The sequence below is a fragment of the Pteropus vampyrus genome, unplaced genomic scaffold (assembly GCF_000151845.1).
Source record: "Pteropus vampyrus isolate Shadow unplaced genomic scaffold, Pvam_2.0 Scaffold244, whole genome shotgun sequence".
Lineage (NCBI taxonomy): Eukaryota > Metazoa > Chordata > Mammalia > Chiroptera > Pteropodidae > Pteropus > Pteropus vampyrus.
The window spans coordinates 3,404,458-3,410,457 of NW_011889025.1; positions in this window are offsets into that span (position 1 = coordinate 3,404,458).

The window sequence follows — 6,000 nt, forward strand, 5'->3', positions numbered from 1 at the left end:
TAGCTTTTTGTTCATTTCTATTTTCTTGAAATATCTCTTTCCATCCCTTTACTTTCAGCCTGTGTGTGTCTTTTGATCTGAAGTAAGTCTCTTGTAGGCTGCATATGTAATAGTTTTCTTTTCTTATCCACTCAGCCACCCTATTTTTGATTGGAGCATTTAATTCATTTACATTTAAAGTAATTGTGGATAGATATGTAGTTATTGTCATTTTATTATTCATATTTTTCATCTTTTATTTTTTTTTCTTTTTAAAAAAAGTCTTTCTAACATTTCTTGTAATACTGCTTTGGTGTTGATGAACTCCTTTAGCTAATTTTTTGGTTTTGAGAAGTTCTTTATCTGTCCTTCGATTCTAAATGATAGTTTTGCTCGGTAGAGTATCTTGGTTGTAGGTCCTTTTCATCACTTTGAATATTTTATGTCAATCCCTTCTGGCCTGCAAAGTTTGTCAAGAAATCCACTGATAGCCTTATGGGAGATCCCCTATATGTACCTAATTGATTTTCTCTTGCTGCTTGTAAGATTCCCTCTTTGTCTTTAACTTTTGGAATTTTAATTATGATGTGTCTTGGTGTGGACTTCTTTGGGTTAATCTTGTTTAGGACTCTTTGTGCTTCTTGGACTTGGATGTCTATTTTCTTTGCAAAATTAGGGAAGTTTTCCATTATTATTTCTTCCAGTAGGTTTTCAATTCCTTGCTCTCTTTCTTCTTCTGGTAACCCTGTGAAGTGAATGTTGGTAAGCTTGATGTTGTCTCGGAGGCCCATTAACGTATCATCATTTTTTTGGGGGAGGGGGGGTATTTTTCTTTGTTGTTGTTCTGATTGGGTGTTACCTGCTACCTTATCTTCTAAATCACTGATTCGATCCTCTGCTTCATCTAATCTACTATTGATTCTTCCTAAAGTATTCTTCATTTAAGATAGTATATTCTTCATTTCTGACTTTTTTTTATGTTTTCTATCTCCATTTTTATCTTTTCAATCTCTTTGTTAAAGTTCTGAGCTCATTTACTCTTCCCCTAAGTTCATTTAGCATTCTTATAATCAGTATTTTCAACTCTGCATCTGATAGACTGCTTGTCTCCATTTTGTTTAGTTTTTTATCTGGAGCTTTGTTCTGTTCTTTTATTTGAGACATGTTTCTTTGTCTCCCAATTTTGACCACCTCCCTGTGTTTATTTCTACATATTAGGTAGGGCTACCCTGTTTCCTGGTCTTAGTAGAATGGTCGTATGTAGGAGTTGTGCTGTGGGTCCCAGTAGCACTGTCTTCCCTAGTCACCTGAGATGGGTGCTTCAGATGTGTCCCTTTATGGGTTGCGTGTGCCCTCATGTTGTAGTTGAGCCATGATTGCTCTTTGCACATCAGTGGGAGGGATTGACCTTGAGGCTAATTGGTTTTGAGGACTGGCCAGTGAATACAGCAGAGAAATCATTATGCAGGGTTGATCCTATGAAGTAGGATTCACTTTAGCGGGCTCTGCTGCCTGCCCAGTCTGCCCTTTGTGTGTGTTGTCCTCGGATGCAGCCCTGAGTGGTGCTAGGATTTGTTTGGAAGCCAGTCACCATGGGTGCGGGCTGGGGCCTCCTGAAAGGTGCCCTGCCACAGACCAAGTTCAGCCACAGCATATGCCCTGCCCAGGGCCACCTGGCGAGAGTCACCAAGCAATCTGCAGATGGCCACCACTTGAGCTGGATTTAGAGGTGCCTCGAAAACCCAAACTGCGAACCGAGGCTGGCTGTCACCAATGTCATAGAACAAGGCATACAGTTGGCCCTCTACAACTGTAGACTCCCAATATTGGATCTGAACAGTACAGGTATTTATCGAAAAAAAAAATCCACATGCAGTTGGACCCATGCAGTTCAAATCCATGTTGTTCAAGGCTCAATTGTATTCCAATATCACTTCCTTGACCATGTAGGGAGGGAAAAAAACATTTCTTCTACTCTTTTAGATTTTGTACCTGGGGCCTACAAATTGTAAGGAAATAACAAGACAAAGGAAAAGAAATTGGCTATCTAGGCATAGTAAATTATGGGAAGGTAAATATATGGAAGAAACTAATGGAAAATAAAGGTTATTTTAATAATGTCTTTTGGGCAGACCCATCTCAGTGTTGACTTTCTGTCTCCAGTGATTAGGGTTATTGTCTGAGTATAGAAGAGAGAAGAAACATCTTCACAGAGAGAAATTATGTCTATTTAAGGCAGATAGGGGGCATACAAAAGCTCTTCCTGTGTTTGTTACTTCTTAATTGCCTTGGGCTCAAAATATCCTTTATGCCAAAGTGACATAATTTGAGGTTGCATATCCTAAATCCTTTTGCCCTCATATTGAGAATGGCTATCACAGAGCTTCAACCTGCAAATGGACATAAAAATAGGTCATTATAAAAGGTGACTATTGCCACTTGTCTCTACCCTGACTCAACAGATAGTAGCTTTCCTCACTACCACCCAGCCAGACTTTTTCCACCACTGTTCACAGGTTCTTCTCTTTATTTTTACTAGTGCGCAATAATGATTACTAGTTTGAGGAGACTGGGTAATGAGTTGTGTTAGTTTTCCTGACAGGAGTATATTTTGAAATTTCCTTTACTGCCATCATGTAAAGTGTGAGCTGTATTTATAGGTCAAGATTTCTAGAGCCATGCATTATCCATTGCTGTTATCAGCACAGCACAGCCAGACTCTACCTTCTACTCACTGTCTTATCACATTTTTATTATGACCCAAATGTCAGCACAGAAGAGTCTACTTTCTGATGGATTAAGAAACTACTTATTCTGATGAGACAAATCCTCCTCAGTTCCACAAGGATGAAAGAAAAGCATTTTCATTTGAAGGTGCCAGTGACTCAGTTTATTTGCTATTTCATCCCACCAATCCCTGGTGTTGTGTCAAAGAGATGGTCCCTGGCCAAGAAGAATAGCTTTGTTTTAGCCTCCTTCCTTCTACCCACCCTATATGAAAGCATTTGAAGGAGAATCGACCAGAGTACATAGCTTCAGCTCATTATAAAATGACATTTCAGCCCTTCTAGAGATTAATTGGCTACTGCTGGGAGAAAGTAGAGACCATGCAATAGCCAGCCAGAAAACAAGCATACATGCCTTTTTTTTACACATGTATAAGGTATATTATTTATGCAGTCTATCGCTAATACTTGCTATGTGTTAATAGAGTATTTTCACTTTTTTTCCCATCTTTATTGAAATATAATAGACAATTGGTTGCTCATATTTACATTGTACAAGTCAATGAGTTTTTTTTTTCAGTTATAGTTGGCATACAATAATATACCAGTTTCAGTTGTATAGCATAATGATCAGAGATCCACATAACTCACAAAGTGATCACCCCACTACATCTAGTACCTCTCTTCCCCCTTACACATTTATTACATTATTAACCATCTTCCCCGTGCTACACTCTATATCTCCATGTCTATTCTGCAACTATCCATTTGTACCTCTTAATTCCTTTGCCTTTTTTGTACCTCCAAACCTCCTTCAATCTAGTAGCCCTCAAAATATTCTATGTATCTATGAGTTTATTTCTGCTTTCATTGTTGTTCTTGAATTTGTTCTTTAGATTCCACATGCACATGAAATCATACGACATTTCTCTTTCTCTATTCGACCCATTTCATTCAGTGCAATATCCTCTAGGCCCATCAAGTCAATATCTTTTTTTTATCCCCCCATTTTTTTTTTTTTTAGTTTGTGTGTGTCTTTTAATCTGAAGTGAGTTTCTTGTAGGCAGCATATGTAGGGGTCTTATTTTCTCACCCATTCAACCACTTTATCTTTTGGTTGGAGCACTTAATTCTTTTCCATTTGGGGTACTTGTTGATAAGAATGTAGTTATTACCATTCTTTATTCCTGTTTTTGATATATGTTTTTTTCTCCTTAAAGAAGTCCCTCCAACATTTCCTGTAATACTGGCTTGGTGGTGATAAATTCCTTTTGCTTATTTTTGTCGAGAAGCTCTTTATCTGTCCTTTGACTCAAAATGATAGCTTTGCTGAATAAAGTATTTTTAGTTGTAGATCCTGGGTTTTCATCACATCGAATATTTTGTGCCAAGCCCTTCTGCCCTGCATAGTTTCTTTTGTGAAATCAGCTGCAAGTCTTATGGGTGCTCCCTTGTAGGTAACTAATTGCTTTTTTTTTTTTGCTGCTTTTAAGATTCTCTCTTTGTATTTAAACTTTGGCATTTTAATTATGATGTGTCTTGGTGTGGGCCTCTTTGGGTTCCTCTTTCTTGGGACTCTGAGCTTCCTGAGGTTTTATGTCTATTTTCTTCAGCAGGTGAGGGAAATTTTCCATCATTATTTGGGAAATTTTCCATCATTATTTTTTCAAATAGTTCTTCAACATCTTTTGCTTCCAGTACCCCTATGACATGGTTATTTTTAAATTTAATAGTGTCCCATAACCTCCTTAAATTATTATTATAGTCTTGTTTTCTTTTTTATTGCCATTGTGATTGAGTGTCCTTGGCTTTCCCATCCTCTACATAGGGCATTTGATCCTCCTCTTCATTCATTCTGTTTATTCCACTTAATATACTTCTCATCTCAGATAATGTGTTCTTCATTTCTGACTGGTTTTCTTTTATAATTTCCATTTCTATGTTTTTTATCTCTTGGTTAAAGTGCTCACTGAATTCATCAACACTTCCCAGAAGTTTATTGAGCATCTTTATAACCCACGTTTTGAACTCTACATCTGTTAGATTGCTTGACTCCATTATTTCTGGATATCCGTTCTCTTCTCTCATATGGTTTCTGCTTCTTTGTCTTCCCATTTTGGCTGCCTTTCTGTGTCCATTTCTATGTACTAAGCAAAACTCTTAAGTCTCCCAGTATTATTAGTGCGGCTTTGTGTGGTAGATGTTCAGTGGCACAGTCCTGAGCGGAGTTCAGCTGCAGGCCAAATGGAGCCCCAGCCTGTGCTCCTCTGGGGCCACCTGTTAAAATTCAGCAAGCAATCCACAGATGCTGTACTTATAGTTGCCTCAATAGGCCACACCAGAAACTGAGGCCAGCTGCCACCAATGTGAGTCTAGGCGCTGCTTAGGACAGGGCACCTAAGTGAGGACACACCTGAATTTGGCTTAGGTGGAGCCGCGGGTTGGTGGAGGTGGAGTTTCAGGGAATCCTCTGAACAGAGTGACCTCTGTTATACAGTTTGATGAGGTCTCAGCTCTAGCAGTGCTGAGTCTGCACACTGGGAGTGGGGAGGGCTCAAGAGAGGAACAGTGGATACTGCCGGCACTTCTGTACAGAGCAAGTCTCGCCTCCGTCCTCATTCCGACAACTCAGTGACCCCTGAAAGTCCCCGGTGCCCCCTGTGCAGCCGAACCGGTGCTGGTGCTCAGAGCGAGCAGGTCCATCATCACAAAAATGCACTTGAGGACATGACCCCTTTAAGAGGTATCCGCTGCTGCCGGCTGCAGCTGCTATGGCCTCTGTCCCATTCAGCCACTGGGGACCAGACACCCTCATGTCCTCGCCCTGTCCTACCTTCTGCAGTTGCAGGGTATTTTCTTAGTTCTCTCTCTAGTTGTATGGCTTGTTCATCTAGATCCCAGACGACTTTCCTTTGCTTCTTGTTCCTGTCACAACTTTGATTTGGTTGCCAGAAGGATGAACAGAGCCTCTATCATCTACACCATTTTTTTTTCTCCTCCACACATGCATTTTTTATTTCAAAACATAGCATAATTGAGGTCTACAAGATGCATAGGTAAGACCAAATACCATATGTCCAACTGAAGAAGCCAAACTCTTATTCTTTACAGTAATATGTTTTAGCATTCCCAAAGTCACTGGCTAGTATGTCTTTATTGAGAATTATTGATATCATCTTATCTGTCCCTGTACCTCATTGAGGGTAGAGGCTATGTTTTATTCATCTCTGTTATCTATTTACAGCACTTAGCACAAGGCCTGGTTTAGAGTAAGTACTTAATAAATTCTTATAAA